The sequence below is a fragment of the Mustela nigripes genome, chromosome 15 (genome assembly GCF_022355385.1).
Source record: "Mustela nigripes isolate SB6536 chromosome 15, MUSNIG.SB6536, whole genome shotgun sequence".
In the NCBI taxonomy this organism is placed as follows: Eukaryota; Metazoa; Chordata; class Mammalia; order Carnivora; family Mustelidae; genus Mustela; species Mustela nigripes.
This window is the reverse complement of record NC_081571.1, coordinates 23,253,613-23,274,207: the sequence shown is the minus strand read 5'-3', so window position 1 is coordinate 23,274,207 and position 20,595 is coordinate 23,253,613. Positions and strand designations below refer to the sequence as shown.

At 41.8% G+C, this 20,595-nt stretch overlaps 1 long non-coding RNA gene across 2 annotated transcripts; it reads right to left on the bottom strand.

The window, feature by feature from the left end:
• Positions 1 to 6,696: 6,696 nt before the first annotated feature.
• On the bottom strand, positions 6,697 to 19,106 carry LOC132002752 (uncharacterized). Of its 2 annotated transcripts, XR_009400001.1 has the most exons (6): positions 18,834 to 19,106; positions 18,625 to 18,745; positions 18,134 to 18,220; positions 10,888 to 11,060; positions 10,389 to 10,509; positions 6,697 to 7,286 (listed from the first exon to the last, which is right to left on the bottom strand). It is a non-coding gene; the product is annotated as an uncharacterized LOC132002752 (long non-coding RNA). The 2 variants fall into 2 exon arrangements; XR_009400000.1 differs by lacking the exon at positions 6,697 to 7,286 and having other exon boundaries at positions 10,047 to 10,509; positions 18,834 to 18,964.
• Between the last annotated feature and the right edge of the window lie 1,489 nt (positions 19,107 to 20,595).

The following is a 20,595-nucleotide window of genomic DNA, read 5'->3' as shown; positions in this document are numbered from 1 at the left end:
ATTCTTCTGTAATTGGGAATTTATGTCATTTTTAAATATTTTGCCTTTAGATTTAAGAGAATATAGCTGGATCTAATAAATAGATATTATTTAGATCTGACTGGAATGAACAAAATGTTAAAAGATATTTTGAAAATAACTTGGACATTTGTAATATGGACTGGGTATTCAACGTTTAAAAAGTAACATTAGTTTGTTTTGTTTTATATTGGCTCTTTGGATCAAGGGGTCATATCAGTCTCTCTACTCTTTAAGTCTCTGACCCATATCTTCATGAAAATTTGATTGCTGAAATTCCTTCTGGAATTTCAAGGAGATTCTGTGTTTCAGCTATCCCTTTGAGAAGAGGAAAGACCTCAGGGATCCAAAGCCTTGTTTTGTTTTGTCCCTTGGGGAACAGAGAGGGATGGGGGCATATTCTTTTAAATTCCTTTTTATTTCATGAAGACAACAAGGAGCTGTGATTGCTTATTTGTTTACCAGCATTCTGTGTCACATTTTTTAGAAACATACTTGCAAATAATTTAGATTCTACTAAGACAGTAAAACGATGTTATTAAATTAACAAAAAAACGATTTGTGTTTACAGATCCATACAAACCTAATTGTTTGTATGGATTGTTGAAGGACCAATAATATCTGAGGTGTCACTATTCAAAGATACTAATATTTTGGCAACTTTTCTTCCAATCTTTTCAATATATAATTATTACTTACAATTTGTAAAATTCTATATATATATACACATATAATGTAATATTCCACTCTTCATGTAAGAATTTTTCATATAATCATAAATTTTTGCAATACATCATTCTAATGATTCTATAATACAAAGTCTACATATCACTATTTAATTATTCTATCATTATTGGAAAAATGTTTGCTATTAAACCTTTTGAAAACAAGTTTTATCATTTTTTGAACTGTTTCCTTAGGGATGACCAAATACATTTGCAACATTTGCTAACAACTAGTCTTGGCTCTCAAGGACTGTTTGTATTATTTGCATATTTATTTCTGTTTCCTATCCTATTGCATTGTTCAAATAGTAATCATTTAGGGGCACCTGGGTGGCTCAGTGGGTTAAGCCTCTGCCTTTGGCTCAGGTCATGATCCCAGGGTCCTGGGATCCGCTCCACATCAGGCTCTCTGCTAGGCAGGGAGCCTGCTTCCCCCCTCTCTCTACCTGCCTCTCTGACTACTTGTGATCTCACTCTGTCAAATAAATGAATTAAAAATCTTTAAAAAAATAAATATTAATCATTTAGCTTAGGGTCTATGACATTTTTTCACAGTTTGTGGAGTAATTTTTAATATATTTTTAAAAGATTTACCTATTTGTTTATTTTAAAGAGAAAGAGAGAGAGAGAGAAGGAGAGAACAAGTGCATGGGGGAGGGGCAGAGGGAGAGAGAGTCTAAAGCAGACTCCGAGCTGAGTGTGGAGTCGGATGCAGGGCTTGATCTCACCACCCTGAGACCATGACCCGAGCCAAAATCAAAATTTGGATGCTCAACTCTCTTTGCCCAGGCACTCCACCCCTGTTTTTAAGTATTCTTTTTTTATGTATATGGAAAATTTTCATTTTAATATGTAAAATCTGCTGGTCTCCTACTTTGTGATTTCTTCTCCCTGATTTACAAATTTTAGATTCAACGACATAGAAAAACTATTAGAGCACAAAGCTGGTTTATAAATATTAAAATAGGAGACTGCCAAGGTTCTCCCTCTCTTGTACCATGGTGAAGGAGAAGGGAAGATGGCATATGGAACTGGTGTCAGGGCCTTTACAGTCAGAGAAACCCAAGCAAGAGAGAGTGATGGTGATTCTTGAAGGTTTCAGGGTAACGATTAGTATACAAGGTTGGTGGCTTTGGGTGGGTGAGGAGTGGCAAAATGCAGGAACATCTGGTTATGCTGCAAGTGATCACTATTCAGCCATTCTATTTTGTGTCTCCTTTCTTACCCAGGGACAACTCTGAGCCTGTCTTGTTCCTGCCCTCAGATGTGTGGTATTGCTGTAGTGTCTGTAACACCAGCTGCAGCTGGGAATAAGCCATTATGAATACCAGCCTCCTTCTGTTTCTCATGGGTTCAAGAAGTGGGCACCCACTTAGTACTGACTACCTTAGTAGGTACCAGTCATTTACTATGAGAGGCAAAACAGACAAGGTGGAACGCAATAGTCAGATTTGGGATATGTTTTAAAGATATAGGTGAAGGACTGGATGAAGGGTATGACCAAGAAAGAAGCTAAGATTCATCCAGGGCTTTTGTCATTAACACTGGACTAAAGAAATTCTATATACTGAGATGGGACAGACAGCAGAAAAAGAAGGTTCAGGAGGGAGAGATCAGGAGATCAATATTGGGTGAGTTAAGTTTGATATGCATCCAAATGGAGATGGACAAGTCCAAATGAAGATTCTGGAGCAGGCTAGAGCTCAGAAGAGATACAGGCTAGAGACCTGTCAACAAATAGGCGAATGGGACCACCAAGGGGTCAGAGTACCTGGAAACATGAACAAGATGAAGGACTAAGCCCTGGGACCTTCCACTGGGACATCATTTAGAGGACAGAGTGAAGAGAATAAACTAACAAAAAGAGATGGAGGGCAGCAACCAGTGAGACAAGAGGAAAACGAGGACAGTGCAGTGTCCTGGAAGCAAAGTGAAGGGAGTTTATCAGGCAGGAAAGAGTGATTGACTGGGCCCAATGTTGCTGGCAGGTCAAGTAAGATATGGGCTGAGAACTGACCTCTAGATAGAGCATAATGGAGATTACTGGGGACTTTGACAAAAGCGATTTTATTGGAATGGTGAGGACAAAGGCCTGAATGGAATGAGTTCAAGAGAGGATGGGGGTAGAAATCGGAACAGCACCCAGCCGCACTGTCCAGTATGGGCCACTACACACTGGGTGCTATTGAGCATTTGAAATGAGGCTACGGTGAATTGAAATATGCTGTAAGGGTAATATACACATCAGATTAGAATTACAAAAGGAATGTAAAATATCTCAGTAATTTTAAAATAATCACATGTTTACAAGATATCATTTTGGATATGTTGGGTTAAGTAAAATATATTATTAAAGTTCACATCACTTGTTTCTTTTTAGTAAGAGGATTTAATGCGGCTATTAGAAAAATCAAAATTGCAGATATGGATCATTGTATTTCTACTGTACAGCCCTGGTATAAATAATGTTTGCAAGTAGTTTTGTTATAAAGGAGAACAGATAAACAGGGTAGTAGCTGGTGGTGAAGTGGGGCTTGGAGGAATCCACAGCATGAGGGAGTGAATAGTCATACAGAGGAACCAGAGGGAAGTGATGGTCTGGAAGCAGAGAGGTGGGTATTTATGGAAGTTCCTCTTCTGCCTTCTTAGTGACATAGGAAGCCAATCTTCAGCTGAGAAACAGCATGGGGGAGGGGGAGGAGGTTCTCTTTTGTAATCACACCATAGACCACAGAGTTGGACAAAAACCACGTGGCTGTAGACTGCCTAGAAGAGAAGGGACATTATAGGGTACTTTCTGGGTTCACTGGTAGTTCATTACCGAAGATGCAAAATGCAATAAACCATTGGAGAACTCATCCCACTTGGTCATCTTCTCTTTTTTTTCTTGGACCTCGATTTCTTTTTATCAGAGCAGGAAATAAAAGACCCACTTTCAACCACCTCTGTTTGCTCAGTGTGCAACATACGTCCTGCTGCTCCAGGCAGTCTTGGTTCCTTTACAATTTCACTGCCACAAAAATGTTTCAGTTTAGAGCCCTACATTTTCCAACTCATCCTTTTGTGTTTCATGTTTTCCTGCTTCTTTTCTGCCTTCAGGAAAGAAGCAAGAGGGTAACTCACTTGTCTCCACCATACTAGAGAAGACCACGTGGCCTGGGGAGGCAGCTTCCACATACACCATCCCCCTAACTTGGCTCCTCCTGGCCTGGTGGCAGCCAGGCTTCAAAGAGAAACCACTACTTCCTCCCTCAGCCCCGACACCAGCGTCACAGGCAGCTGGGCTGATTAAATATTGAAGTTTCACTTCGGGCTACTTTAAACATTTGCATTATTCCAAAACTTATTTTCAGGTATCCCATAAGGGAGTTTATGCTCCAGGGTATTGTGTGGTTTTGAAAAACTTTTCTTCAAAATAGTTGCAACACATATAATTAAAAAATAATGTTTAAATAAAATCTTTATACTGACCTCTGAGCTCCTGGATGGGACCCTGGGCAATGTCAAGACTTCTAGACAGCCAGCCAAGCTGTGCCAACTCTTACTTCTAGACTTCTGACTCTTAGAGGTGTCAAATGATTATGTTCTGGTGTGGAGGAAATCAAAAGGGGTCTGAGGTGACCCATCTCAGACTCACATTTGGTTTGAGGTTTGGCTGGGATCAAAACTTAAAAATGGTCAGTGTGCTGAATTTTTTTTTTCTTCCTTTGCTGTCTTGGAGCAATGATCACATAAAAATACCCCAAGTTTATTTTCTGTGAAATAGTTGCCATTTACCTTTGAGCTGATGAGCAACTTCACTTAAAGAGAACCATAAAAATTGGAAGAGTTTGTAAGATGCTGTGAGTTGGCATAATCTGGCAGGAGAGGAGAAAGAACTCAGGCCAAGTATTTGTTTTACAGCACCCACAGTTTTAGATTGTTACTGCTTTAGAGTATAACTCCCTTTTGGTCTCCTGGCTCCCTTCTCCTCTCTTTTCCCTTTCTTGTGACTTGCCTTCTTTCTGCCATGTTTTTGTCTCTCTCAAAATTAATTTTTTGTATTTAATTCTATCTGCTTCCTCCAGTAGTTAACTTGTTAGTGAACTATTTATACATGTTATAGAACTCTCTGAGCTTCCCATAATTATTTTCTTGACTGACCATCTGGAGTCAGACTACCATGGCAAGAGGTAGTCTGAACTGGAAAGACGAGAATTTGGGGGTAGGTTGAGTTGGGTTACACCTACTGTTTAAAAGCCAGGCTTTATGAAAACAGAAACAAAAACAAACAAAATAAAAGTTAGTAAACAGCCAGCCTTAGTAAGGTACATGCCTCCTTTTTTACCTGTTGTCATGTGTGTGTGTGTGTGTGTGTGTGTGTGTGTGTGTGTGAGATTTGTTTAGGTTTTGGAAGGGATGCCTCGATGTACAATCTCCCTAATTCTCACTGAATTAGTTTATGGTGAAATAAGTCATTCCAAGGGGTGCCTATAAGTTCAAGAGAGTGATTTTTTTTTTTTTTTAACTCTAAGGAGCATTGGTTTTTGACAGCAGTTTGTTCCATGGAAATGCTCATTTAAACAGTGAAAAGTATAATGGAAGAAAAAGTGTTTGTAGACGTTGTTGGGTTTTGTTCTTAGTTTAGTGCTGAGCATTAGGGCTAGTTAAATGTTTTTTCACGTGAATGAATTTTCTTAATTTTTATAACGCTGAAAACTCAGTGAGCAGGTGGTAAAATACTCTGACTATGAGCATTATATAAGGCATTGAAGGACACTGCCCACTGGAGGCAGCCTCAGTTGTATCCTCTGTCTTGAGGATGAACTTAGATTTTCAAATACAGTTGGGTTTCATATTCTATCTTTGTTGTCATTCCATGGCATCATGTCAATCTACCATAAGAATTAAAGAAAGTATCTATTGGTCAGGGAAAAAGAAAGAAAAAAGTAGAGACAAAATTACTCTATTGAGAAGATAAATCAAGTTTATGAGGGAATAAAAATACGTAGTATGTATGTGGCAAAGCTTCTTACATGAGGGCTTTCACATTCTGCTGGAGTGTGTAGACCAGCTCCAAGGAAGTCACAAGAAAAATAATTTGTTTCATACTTTTTTTAAAAAAAGAATTTTTTTATTTATTTGACAGAGAGAGATCACAAGTAGGTAGAAAGGCAGACAGAGAGAGAGGAGGAAGCAGTCTCCCTGCTGAGCAGAAAGCCTGATAGGGGCTCGATCCCAGAACCCTGGGACCATGACCTGAGCTAAAGGCAGAGGCTTTAACCCACTAAGCCACCCAGGTGCCCTTGTTCCATACTTTTTGCAAGAGGCTTAGTTTTACAAGGATCTGACAAAAAGTGTGTGGGCAGTTGAGAAGAGATGCAAATGTAATCATCAGAGAGCTAGTTCCCAATGTTTAGTGAGCATTAGGTTGAAATTTTTCTCATTTAACTCTTAAGGGGGAGGGGCTGTAAGGAAAGTTAAAAATAGTGCCAGTGGCGGGAGGAAGTCCTCTTAGTATTTATTCAAAATTTTCAGTAATGCAGACTCAGTAAGTTCTGGAGAGCTAATGTATAGCATGGCAGCTATAGTTAATAGTGCTGTATTTTTTTTTTAAGATATATATTTTTTTAAATTTATTTACTTGACAGACAGAAATCACAAGAAGGCACAGAGGCAGAAAGAGAGAGGAGGAAACAGACTCCCTGCGGAGCAGAGAGCCCCAATGTGGGGCTCGATCCCAGGACCCTGGGATCATGACCCGAGCCGAAGGCAGAGGCTTTAACCCGCTGAGCTACCCAGGCGCCCCAATAATGCTGTATTATTACTTGAAATTTGTTAAGAGGGCAAAACTCAGGTGTTATCTCTCTCTCTCACACACACACATACACACACACAAAGAAAATGGTCACAATGTGAGGTGATGGGATGGGAATGAGTTGGATTATGGAAACATCAAATTGTACACCTCAGATATACATAAATTTTATTTGCATATTATATCTCATTAAAACTGAAAAAAGGGGAATATGAAAACATACAAACAAAAAACAAAAAAATAACTTATTGCGGAACTGAAAATGGCATAGATTTTCTTGTATGTTGTCTTCTAAAAGTTTCATAGTTTTGTATTTTACATTAAAGTCTATGAGCCATTTTGAATACATTTTTTAAAAGGTGGAGGAAAAAAAGAAGTGAGATTTTAAATGAAGGACAAATCCTTAAAAAAAAAAAAAAAGGAAAGGAAAGACAGGACAGATAGATAGTCTTTTGTAGCTCTGGGGCTTCTTTACTTTAGGCTGGGGCCAGAACAACTGATCCCACGCTCTTGTTGGATTTCCCAGGCATGACAGGATGAGCTGCTCAGACAGCCGACTTGGCTCCATTACTTGTTTCTCTGATGTGGACTGAAATCCAGTATAGCTGGGTTGGCTTCTTTGCAATTATTTCATTTGTGTCATAGGTTAAGTCATAATGCTCCACCTATGCTCCACCTTTTGGTCTCACTCTGGTGAGAGTCACTCCCTGGCCTTCTAACATGTATCTTTTCGGGTGACATCAACTCTGGAATTTTTAAAAATTATTTTTTTGTTGTGGTGAAAAACCACTTATAAAATTTCCCACCTTAACCATTTCTAAGTATATAGTTGAGTAATGTACATTCACATTGTTGTATAAACAATCTCCAGAACTTCTCCATCTCACAAAACTAAAACTCTACTACTATTACATGACAACTCCCCACCCCCTGTTTTCGAGCCCCTCAGAACCACCATTCTTTCGATTTCTATGAATTTGACTATTCTAGATAATGCATACAAGTGGAATCATAAATTATTTATCTTTTGTGACTGACTTATTTCAATGAGCATAATGTCCTCGAGGTTCATCTGTGTGGTACCATGTGTCAGAATTTCCTTCCTTTTAAAGGCTGAATAATTCATTATGTGTATATTGTGTATTTTATTCCATTCATGCCTCAATGGACCCAACTCTGTATTTTTTAGGATTCAGCAGTTTGAATGGCAGTGCTTTTCTATGAATATTTCACAACTATCTTTCCCAAAGCCTTAGTTGTCTTACTATCTGAGACGTCTTTTCCTCGAAAAGTACTTGACTGATGTTAAGGAAGTATCTACTTGAAAAAGGCAAAAGGAGGGCTGAATGTTCTTTTATGGCCTTACTGGTACATTTTCTAATAGGCCCATCCAAGGACTAACTGATTCTCTGAGGGAATACACCTTATTTGACAAACTATTTGCTATTGACTAAAGCTCAGACTCTAGGAAGTGACATGTTTATTAGTAGAATTCTGTTCAGTAGCCATGCAATGCAAATGATTTCAATTTAGTAGAAAAGATGACCCAAAAGGTTGCACTTTTATTGCTGTGTGTGACATTAAGCAATGTTCTATATAATCTAGCAAATTTATTTGCTTTTTAAGATTTTATTTATTTATTTGAGAGAGAGAGAAAGAGAGTGAACAAGCCAGGGGAGAGACAGAGGAAGAAGCAGATGCCCCACCTAGCAGGGAGCCCGACATGGGGTTTGATCCCAGGGCTCTGGGATCACAACCTGAGCTGAGGCAGACGCTTAACCAACTAAGCAACCCAGGCAACCCTAGCAATCTTACTTGGATATGTGTTCTCTGGTTCTGTTATATATTCAGTTCCTCAAATTCTCTTTGCACTGGCTTCACCATTTTGCTTGTTCTCACATTAATGAATTAAATCCTTGCCACAGGCTCATGTTATGTTTATATGGGAGCCATATTTATAACTTAAAAAAAGTTACATTTTCTATCTAGAAATGGCCAGAACAGCCAGTGTAAATTACACATTCTTTCATTTCAGTGAAGTATTTTTTGCCAAGCTATAGAGAAGCCTGATTGTGTCAGCAGAGTAGGCATGAGTCCTATACCAGGATTAGGTAGAAAATGGCTTCCCTTCCCTTCCCTTCTCTTCCCATCTCTTCTTTTCTCTCTTTCCTCTTCTTCTTCTCCTTTTCTTTCTCTCTCTCTCTCTTTCTTTCTTTCAAGAAAACTAGTCAACAATACAACAACACTTGAGCCTGTAAGTGTGTCCAAGCATTTTAATCTGACACTTAGACTGAATCAGAACTACTAGATATCTGTGCATCACAACTTAACTCTGCAGCATGAGCCAGGAAGCTGGGGAGGCCTCAAGGTGTGTTTCCCAAAAGTCGGGGTGGGAAGGCTGGCTAAGCTCACAGGTTTCAGGAAAGATAATAAAATAAACAAAAAGCTAAGTTTCCTTAAACTCTGCATTTCCATAGCCACCTGCAGCCAAACCTCCCTAATTTGGAGATGTGCCCCCTTTCTTGCTAAGGGTTTACTATATGACTCTGCTCTGTTTTGGCAAAGTGTAAGTGACTGTAGAAAGCAAGCCAGAGACACACTCAACCCCTTTTTCTTTCTACCTAGGTGTGTGTGTGTGTGTGTGTGTGTGTGTGTGTGTGTGTATTATTGCACTGCACAGCTACAGCACAGAGCATGGAATTTTAAGAACTCTAGAAATCAATTTATATGACATTTAGTGAAAAGCAACTGGCTCAATTTAAGAGCATTTCCCCAAAGGTCAGGGAGTTCCTCTCAAGGATGGAAGTGATATCTTAGTTGCCTTCCTTTCTAATATCTGATACCTAGATGAGAGAGCAGTATGAACTATTCAGGGCTTTATTGAATTCTATAAATTTTGTTGCTTCTTTTGCCCCATGTCAGAGAGAATACTAAGATAAATGGTAATTTCTAGACTAAAATTGAAGGAAGATTAGAAAAGCAAATTATGTATTTTCAGTGAGTATTTCAATGCTTCAGTCAACTCTGTTAAAAGTCTCCCATACAGGTTAATCATTGCCACACTGCAAACTCCTCTTTGAAAAATTTAAAGAAAAATTTTAAACTATTGCCTTCTTCAGTTTTCTCTATGTGTGGGAGCTCCCCTCTGTGTAATGATCTGTTTGAATTTGTCTCTGAATTCTTTAGTCAGCCAGTGTTTCATTCTAAATGGAACTAAATTTGGCTAAATGGAAAGGTTGGTGGTCTCACCCTAGGACTACAAAGATACCTCCCTGGCATGTGATTTTTTCCCTGTTTCGTCAATGGGGTGACAGATGAAGAAATTTCTCCACTGAAGTTGATGAGGCTACCACCTATTTCTGGAAAATCTCTCTTAATCCTGGTTTTACAATTTTATGAACCTCTGCTTTACATGCAATACTTGTGTTTAGGATGATTTCAATCTTTGAACAAAATTAGAACAACAACATTTGTTGTTGTTATTGTTGTTTTTTGTGGTTGTTTTATTTATTTTTTTTTTAAGATTTTATTTATTTATTTGAGAAAGAGAGAGAGAGAATGTGAGCCAGGGGTGGGGGCAGAGAAAAAGGGAGAGGCAGGCTCCCTGTCAAGCAAGGAGCGTGATGTGAGGCTCAATCCCAGGAACCCGGAATCATGACCTGAGCTGAAGGCAGACACTTAACCAACTGAGCCACCCAGGTGCCCCAGAGTTGTGGTGTTTTGAATTCTTACATTGATATCGTAATATTTCAGGAAGAACCCCAAGTGATCCTGTAAATCTTCCAGATGTTTTATTTTAAACCTGAAGAAAACATGGTCAGTATCAATAAATGTTTACTGATCATCACCTGGGTAGGATTCCTGTCGCTGGCACTTTAACAAATCTGTTCCAAGTGGTCTGGATTTCCAAGTTGCCCCATTATTTGGTTTGGGAGTCAGATACTTTCCCAGTGATGTCTTCATTATTTCCTAAGTTCAAAAATTAAATTTACGATTTTTTAAAAGACATTAACTGTGAGACAGGAGTGCTTAGTAGTTTTCATTTAGGAAGTGCTTACTATGACCTAGAAACTGTGGTGAGTTGAGTGTTTTACATACATTTCCTAATTTGAATCCCCACACCGACCCACTGAATTGGGGGATGACTCTTGTGATTCCCACTTTAGAGATGAGAGCACTGAGGTTAGTAAAGACGTGCCATTTGTTCCAGGTTGTACAGCAAAGCACAGAAATGGATTGGAATCCAGTTCTGCTTGATTCCACAGCCTCCCTGCTGCACCACATCACTCGTTTTTTTGATAGCCTCTTGTAAATTCTCATTCGGGGCCATGATATCTCAGAACTTACGTGTCATTTGATTATACATTTTAAACCTTAGGAAACCAGGTGTGCATTGTCGAGTGTTTCCCAAGTGCTGACTGACTCTGTTCTTCACGTTTTACACGTCTCTTTTGCATGGTCTGGGTTTCCAAGTTACTTCATTAACTGATTACGTTGGTCGGACATGTTTCTGAAAGAGACTTTAACAGTGAAACTTATTTTAAATTCCCAATTATTCAGGGTATTTTGTTTAAAGATGAGAACAGCTGGCAGTTTTAATTCCATAAGTGTTGAAATATTGTGGAAAAGAGAAACCCCAAACCAGCTTGCTAACAAATGGCTTAGTGAATGAATCAGCAGGATTGTGCTCTCTCTGGTTCTTTCTGGATGTTTCCTATGTGTCCCCACAATCTGGGTGTAGTGTGATGAGTTATTCTGCTGAGAAACCAGAGTTGAAAGAATAAACAGGGTTGACAGAATAAACAGAGTAAACCCTGAGTGTGGGGGGAGGTTTGCAAGTCAGCCTCCCTGACTCACATGCCCGGCCTTTTGGGAATGTGCCCAAAGCTTTCCCTTCATGAACTGGTGGAAATGGCTTAACTCAGCCAATTTGTTTGATTTCTCATTGACTAGAGCAGCAGACCTGGGGGAGCCTAGAAAGCGGGGCAGTGAACAAATGTGCAAGTGGCCATGCTGCAGAAAGAGAGGAAGAGAGTGTCACACAGCACGCACACACACACACACACACACACACACATACACACACATACGCACATGCGATTAGCTAACGGAAAAGAAACGGATTTATTGTTGTTGATCATTACGGCTGACACCTCAAATTAAATGGAACATTTGTCTAAAAAATTTCCATTTTATATTTGTCAAGTGATCTCCTCTGAGGAGCTGTAAAGGCACACACCACTCCATGAGAACTGAGCGATTCATTATTAAATGAACAAGTTGGATTAAGGGGACACCAGAAAGAGAAACTGAAGAGGGAGTTGAAAAAAGTGCTGAAAAGCAAATAGAAGCACAGACCTTGTGTGCCAAAGGGGGCGGAGGGGTCACTTAGCAGTGGGCATAGCAAAGGTAGGAGCTGAGTCTATAGCAGTGCTCCTTTTTGGGACACCCTAGGGATGGGGGCGAGTTTCCTTGTGTAGAGGAGCTGCTATCTGGGAGTGAGTTCTTAAGCCTTAAGAGCCCTTGTCAGTATGTAGCCCTGTGCTATGGACACGTTCCAGGTGATTCAAGAAAATTATAGAAGTTTCATCATTTGTGTAGCTCCACAACTGCATTTGGGAGCCTGGTAGTTGATGTCCCAGAGGTAGGCATGAGGGAGGGTAGGGAGCTGGTGGTCAGTAACAGGGATGCCTGTGTCTCCCAGGCTGCTTTGGAGATCACCCACAGTGACACCAGCCCCCAACCATGGGCCCCCAGTGTGCACTTGTAACATGAGTTCAGACAGATATGTCGACCCCCAGGACAGCTGCAGCTTGAGTTAATAGCAAATAATTCAGCTCTTCGGTGATGCTTTCCTAGAAATCCAGCAATGTACTCTACGTGGATCCAGTCCAGGAATTCCCTTCCTATCTGAGAGAGCAAAAGTGCATCCTTTGGCGTTTGATCATCTGCAGCCATTGGATAAAGCCTCAGGCACCAGTTTCTCTACGTTTCTTTTTCTTCCTGTCCCATGTATCCTCAAGGTTCTTCTTAGAGGGCTGTTTGTGAGACTTAGTAGGGATCTCCCCCCACATTTAGGATTTTTAGCAATTGGACCTTTCCTTGTGGTGTAAGGAAGAGATTCCTGATTTCTAATCACCAAGAAACAGAGCTACAGCTGAGACACAATGACACGTGAAAGTCAAGGTTTGGGGAGAAAGGGGAGAAAGGATGGGATATGGAATTGGGACTCAGGGTCCCAATTGGCTGACTCAGGGTCCTTTTTTCCTTTTTAGGTGTATGCATTCTTTTGATCACATTTCCCAAACAAGCAGGAGGCTTTCCAGGTAACATTATCTTCTTGGCACTAAGACCCAGATTTTTTATAGAGCATGATATTACTAACAAGAGCCTCTGGACCGAAGAAGGCCTTTTCTGGTACAGAACGCATGGAAACGGAGAGCAGCAACATAGGAAGGAGCTGCTCTTTGCATCTTTTAAAGGTAGTCTAGTAATTTTTTCCCTACATTCTTTTTCCCTTAATAATGTGCTTCCCTCCTGAAGCTGAGCCTCCCTTTTCCACGTGAAGTCAGTATTTCCTTCTGCCTTTATGATAGCCTTAGAGACGTTCTCCTGCTGGACAGAGATGGATTTCACATTAGGAGAAGAGCACTTCAGAACACCATAGAATGGCCAGGGTTCTATTTATTTACTTTAGAGGTGGTGGCAGCTAAGGAAGAAGGTTCAAAAGATACAAAGTTGTGCATGAATTATGATGTGATATGTTCAGCTTTTAGCTCACCACTGGGCAGACCTTCAAAGTTAGTTTTCAATGGACTTTTCTCAGGGGGCCACACCATCCTTTTCCAAATGTGAGTTTGAGGATGCTTCCCATCTTACATCACTCACAAATAACTGCCAGAGGAACAAGAAACAAAAACTATACAATTTATAGTTCACCCTCTTTGATGTAAGGTGGGATGGGGGTTGCAAAGCAAGGGCTTCTGAGTAGAATGTAGTTGGATTGCTATAGAAAGCAAACTCTTATTTCCTTCAGAAGAGAGCAAGCGGCATTAGCTAATTAAAAATATTAGAAAGCCTTTGCTCAGATTCAGTTGAGCTTGATTTTTGGGTCACGGTGGGGGAGGGGAAGAGGAAAGAAACCCAACAGTCTGTGCCAAGGGTTTGCTGAACATGTTTAAAAAAAAAAAAAAAAATGCTGACGGGCATTAAATTAAGTAACAACTGAAGATTACACAAGAGTAAACATTGCTGCTAATGTTTGACTAAAAGCTAACTGAGGGCTCTAAGTGACTCCAGTTAATTTACACATCATGCCAATAACAGCCCCAGGGGACGGGGGGCTGCTAAAGGTGGGGGAGACTTTTATAGCCAGAAGCCACATTTTTAAATTTAGAAAAAGAAAACTAGAACTGAAGGGACTGCTTAAGAAACTTCAGGGAAGGAGAGACAGAAAAAGAGAGAAAGGGGAATTGTGTGTCTGTGCCTGCTGGGCTTGCGGGGACGTGTAACTTTTAAATAACTCTTCTAGGAGGAGGGAGTGTGCTAGGACCAAAGAGTTAACTGTTCCTGTGGGACAGGAGTCTTAATAAATTCTACACTGTGCCAAGGGGTCCATCCATCCCAAATGAAAGAGTGTAAATTCCCCCGTGAGATCAAATAAAATTGATTTAACTTTGCAACATTTCGCTTCAAGTTAAAGGGTACAGCAAATGATGTTAAAATTATAGTCCCTGTTCAGCACAGCCTCTTCTGATATACTTTTAGATGGCTTTAAAATGGGATGTGTCATTTATTTAGTACCATAGCAGTTGATATCCTTAGATGGGAGTTTCATCATGTACTTTATTTTTCTGGGGCATTGGGGATGACCATAATTGCAGAACAATTCAATGGAATGGAATGGGCCAACTCAGCACATTTTGCTACATTTTTTTGCGTGATATCTAAAATCTTCTTTCTCGTTGCAGTATGTTTAGGAAAGTAAGTCATTTAACCCTCCTATTTCCTGGGCTTGAATAATTCTCTTAATAAGGCATAAAACGTTTGCCCTCTTTACATTAACATGTCATTGTGAAGGAAATAGCTTGGTTTAGAATGTCAGGGTTTAGGTCCTGTTGTCTGATGCTTGACAATCTTCAGAGGATACTCAAAGAAATCCAGCCTCCCCAGAGACCCTCTTTCTTCTCACGTTTTTGTCTTCTCTCAGGCAAAGGCAAAAATATCTGCTGTGCTAGGCCAGCCTTGAGTTTAATCTTGGAGTCTCAAAAATAAACAGTGGTAAGGTCTGGATAACATTGATGGACATTTCTGTGTTTGCCCAGATGAAACTTTAAAAATGCTAAAAGCCACCAAAATCTCGGCTCTTTCCCTTAATTGTCCTGGATTATCAGACTGGAGAAGTGGAATGGGCGGGTATGTTCCAGTACTATTAAATCTTGTGCAAACTTTACTGATACCAGCCTTTTGCCTCTGGCAGCCCATTCTGCTTTCCAGCATTCTCCAGGGACCCTCACAACATGCCAGAAATCAAATACCCTGTCTGCTGGGGCAGCCCTGATGCTAAAGAAGCTAGAAGAAAAAACAAAAAGCAAAAAGCAAAAAACAAACAAACAAAATGCTGTCTCATCCTTTCCACATTGTTCGTTTGACTCACTTTATGACTTTTCTTGCCAGATCCAAAACTTGATGGCCAACCTGACTAAGGTCACCAGCCCCATGGAGCTATTTTAAAAAATTAAAATCACTTGGCATTTTCAGTTCTTGTCATTTGTGAGTTTGCTCAAATATTCTGATGAGCAATTCTCAAAGACGAAGGTGGGCCAAACCGCAGCAAAACTGAAAGTGGCACTTTACAGTGACTAGAATCAGTAGACATTGGTTTGGTCCCTCGTATCCTCCAGACCTGATGTTGAAAACAAAGATGAGTCTCCCCCATGTCTACTAGGTTGGTTTGTCAAGGAAACTTAAGGGATGTCTAAGGGGGATTGGCCTTTCATGAACAACTCACTGTAATTCACAAAGTGTTTGACATGAATCGGTGATTACAGATATGGTCACACTGTATGAATGAACAGCCTGGTTATGATGATGTGGCATTTCCTGTCCTTATCGTCAACAGAAAATAGGATGTCAGGTTACAGTTATCTGGCTCTTGTGCTCTTCTACTTTGACCCCCAAAGAGTAATTTATGTAATTTCTCGAAACTCTGAATCACAAAGGCACGGAGTGGTGAATGGTGGTATAATAATGAGAAGAGCCAAAATCTATTGTGAATTGACTATGTGCACTAGTCTACTTACTATGTGCACTACTGCTCCAAACAAAAATCCCATGACCTTGGTACTACTGCTCTCCCACTGCAAAGTCTAGGAAGTGAGGCCCTGGGAGGTAAGCCAAGGGTCTATAGTCATCCAGCAGTTGGCAGAGGAGGCTGGATTTAGTCACAACTGTCTACATCTAGTCTTAAGCTCCCCCAGGGGGAGGAGAAGTCATCATTGCATCTCAGGCATCCACATGCACATGCTTATCATTTTAGTTCCACTGGAGCCCATTGTCTAAGCCATCTAGGCATGTCCCAACACTGTATACTAGAGGTTGAGGGGAGATTGGATTTCCTGAAGCCACATCAAACTCCATTCTCCATGATGCCTAAAAGAAAATCCGCCTCTTTCCATCTCTTCCCACACTTTAGAACATTTTTAAAAAAGATTTTTATGCACTTATTTTGAGAGAGAGAGAGCATGTGTGTGAGCACATGAGTGGATGAGGGGCAGAGGGAGAGAGAGAATCTCAACCAGATTCCATGCGCACAGAGCCCGACTCGGGGCTCAATCTCGTGATCCTGACATCATGACCCGAGCCAAAATCGAGAATTGGATGCTTAATCGGCTGCATCACTCAGGCGCTCACACACGCACTTCATTTTTTATTTTATTTTATTTTTTTAGACTTTATTTATTTATTTGAGTGAGAGAGAGAGAGAGAGTACAAGCAGCAGGAACAGCAGGGAGAGGGAGAAGCAGACTCCCACTGAGCAGAGAGCTCAACGTGGGACTTGATCCCAGGACCCTGGGATCATGACCTGAACTGAAGGCAGATGCTTAACCGACTGAGTCACCCAGGCGCCCTCATTAGAATAGAATATTTTATTGGAAAGGACTAATAGTTACACTGAGCTTACCACACATCAGAAAATATCCAAAGTACTTATCATGTATTATTCCTTTTATTTTTAAAACTGTAGGAAATGGGTAGTGTTTTTATTGCCATTTTATGTTTGAGTAAACTAAGCACAGATAGGTCAGTCATGTCACTTGCTTCAAGTTACCAAGTTAGGGGGACACAGAGATAAACTGCCCCCCAAGCAGCAGCCTGGTCCCATGGTCCATGGTCTTAACACTGCTCTCTGTCTCCAATGAGTGGAGGGCTAGCCATGAGAGTCAGGCTTCAGGCAAATACTGTGGGCTGAGTTCTAGCACAGCTGATTGTGAATTGGCTGTTTTATCACTAATGAGAGCAGCATGGCCTGAGTCCCCACCCCTTCCAGCGGCATGTTCCAGGACAAACACCAGGGAAGGACCCACAGGGGCCCAACTTAGTCTCCCAGCAGCTGAGACGGGGTAATTTCTAACTCTTACTTTTCTTCTCTAGGCCTTGGTTCTCCTGCCTCAGAACAAAGGCACGACAACAATGGCTTCTTTTATTAGTGGTGTTTTCCAGTTTACAAAGCAATCTCTCACACATTTCCTCATGCGATATGAGCCTCACCAAAGTTCTACAAGGTGTGATTGTGCAAGAAAGATCTTTAAGAAGCTTGAAGCTAAAAGGACATAAAACTTTGCTTTTTGATTCTGAGCCAAAACACGTTTCAACCATATCCCTAATTCTTTCTGCAGTAGAAATAATCCGTAAGAGCAAGTTTTCCATGGTAGAACATGACCCTTTTCATAAAACCTTCTCCTTGTTGCTTACAGCAGGTCCCTGTGTAGCAGTGCAGCTGGCCACAGAAGCCAGCCACGGGAACTGGTGAAGAGCACGCATGTGCTCACTCGTGTGTTCAAGCATGTGTGTAATTTGTGCTTGAATCCACTTGTCCTGGTAAGCATCTTCTAGCTGTAGGTGGGGGTGGGGGGCCAGCACTAGTTAGGTTTAAAAGCACAGAGTGGAGCTGGAGCTCAGAGGCTGGGCAGCAAGGACAAGCAACCATACAGAGAAGTGTGCTTCAAATAAGTCGGGCTGGGAGCCTGGGTGGCTCAGTGGGTTAAAGCCTCTGCCTTCAGCTCAGGTCATGATCTGAGGGTCCTGGGATCGAGCCCCGCATTGGACTCTCTGCTCTGCAGAAAGCCTGCTTCCCCCCCCTCTCTCTGCATGCCTCTCTGCCTACTTGTGATCTCTCTCTCTCTCTCTCTCTCTGTCAAATAAATAAATAAATAAATAAAATAAGTTGGGCTTTGGTTTCCACCCTTGTGATTGTACAGAAGTGTTGCTGCTTCTTAAAGAAAAGAAATGAGCAAGACCTGTTGATAGTGAGAGGGGACAGCCTGGGCACTTTTCCCAGATCTGAATCTGTGACCTGCAAGCAGGCTCTTACCACATATTCTCAGGTGATGGCTGGCCAGCTGGTAAAGTGATCCTAAGAAAAGCTAAAATCCTGTGCTCCAACCAGGTGGAGAGAAGTCTGGGGAAGGAGGGAAAGAAAATGGCAAAAAAAAAAAAAAAAGAGAAAGAAAAAAAACATGAGAAAGGCAAACCCACAAAGCATTCTTCTAAGGCTGTAAGCTCAAGTTGACCAGCAAGGCCCCAGAAGGCCCATATGGCAGGTTAATGTCCCTAAAATCAAGCAGGAGCCAGTAATAACGGGTTCAGGCGAGTAGAAAGTTCCAGATGCTGAGGAAGTCTGCACAGTGCACCACTAGGTGCAGCAGTCGCTCAGCATAGAGGCCTGGCTCCCCAGCTCTGGGCACACACTCTGGGGCCAGAGAGACAGACTCTGCTTCTCATAAAGCCTTGTCCTCCCTCTGGGACAGGTCCCTGGAGAATCAGGAGGGCTTTACAGTAAAATCAAGCATTATCTCTACTTACTGGTTTCTGGAGGCCGGGTTAGAAGCCGGTTGCCTGGTGATTGCCTGCAGCTGGCTTGGTCTTTGTTGGCAGGGACCAGGGTGGAGGAGGAACTGTTTCTATGTGCCCTGTGAGCCGTGACCTAGGAGTTGTGTGGCAGTTGTGAGACACAGCCGTGTCTGCTGCGGTGACCGGGGCCCAGACTTGCAGCCCTGTGTGTTATCACTTACCTTCCTTTGGTGGCTTGGGTCTGCACCTCTTTAGGGGAACAAACTAAATCTGACCGGTTTCCGAGCTTGGCGGTCACTGCTAAGGGCTTGCCTGCCTGTTGCGCTGCTCTTTTTCTAAAGTAGTAGAGTGCCGGCTTCTATTACACTGGTTTCTATTTCTGTAAAAAACATTGTAGAACTGCTTTCCTCATCGTTCTCACTAAAAATTAATGTTCCCTTCCCTTCTGCACTGGAAGGGCTGACCCACATTCACCCGATCTGCTCCCTCCGTGAATGCTGCCAGCGCCCGGCCGGTGGCTGCCATCAGACGTTCCGCCCTGGCCAGCACATGTTTTTAAATGACTGTGCAGTACCTGTGGTTATAAAAACAAATGGACCTAGACGAGGTCCCAGCAGGCCATGAGGGATACACCCACGTTCTCTGTCCCTGCTGAGCTGGGCTCTCCCTTGGAGTCTCCTCGTCAAAACTCCACACGACCTCATGTGACTATTCTCGTACTCAGAATGCTTTATGGAGCTCCTAGACTGGAAAAGGGTGCAGAGGGACTCTGGTTCGGAGCATGGGCTTGGGGGTCAACACTAGGTGTGGACTCCGATGCAGTCACTTACTGAGTATGTGCTCCTCTGAGTACGTTTCTTAACCTCTGTGCCTCAGTTTTCCCACTTACAAAATGGGGCAGCAGCAACATCAGTCTGTATAGGGTTCTTGGGAGGATTGTGTGAAATAATGAGTGTAAAGTACTTAGCACAAGGCCTGATAGAGGGACAAATGTTACTTTAACGTACATTTTGCTATTTGTTATTATCTCCTCGTTTTCTCCAGAAAGTAGCTGATCTTAGTGCATGTCTGCTTCTGTGTATGGGGAGGTCTGATGATTTGGAGGATGTGTAGAGGGGAGCCACTATGAAGCAAATGCCGCATTTGACTCATTACCATTATCAACCAGCAGCAGTCCCTGGTCCACTCACCCTGACTCCCTCACCTAGACCATACTAAGCTGGAGCCCAGGAGAAGACAGAGTACGGACGGCTCCAGAACTCTCGTGGGAAGAGACTTGGTTATTCATCATGGTGTCAACTCAGCATCACCAGGCTGGCACATCGCACATGGGAGATGGCTGGGGACTGGCAGGAGATGCCCAAGGCATCACTGGAATCTCATGGCACCGTGAACCAGAGCCTTTCTCCTACTGGTGAACATTTGTAGCCCAGGGCTTAGTAGGTACCTGTGAGAAGGCTGGTGATGAAAATGTCCATCGTTTCCTTCCAGTGCTGCAATTTGTTCCTGTAGGTCGAGCCACAGATTCAAGTGAGTCCACAGTGCCAGCCACAAACAGCAGACCTGTGTGTAGAGAGGCAGAGAGACAGACCTGGTGTAGATGCAGTGAAACACCATTTAAATTAGTGATTGGCAAACCAGGGGCCTTCATGGCACCCACTTCAGGAAAGCTGGACTAAGTGAAGTGGCAGGAGCCTTTCTCAATGAAGGACCAAGTTAGCCAGTAAGAAGGTTCTCCATTTTAACTTTTCCTTATGCAGGTTTTTAAAAAAAAAAAAAAAGATGTCATGCCCCGCTCTATGTGGACTGCTAAATAAATGTCTAATTGATAAACCAGTAACCAGGGCATAGTAAGAGAAACAAAACAAAACAAAACAAAACTCATGAGATAAATAAGGCAACTTCTTTGTGTGACATGCAGTTCAGGTATTTTGTGCTTGAGGTAGTAGCCTTTAGAGATCCACTCCAGACCAAGGCGGATTA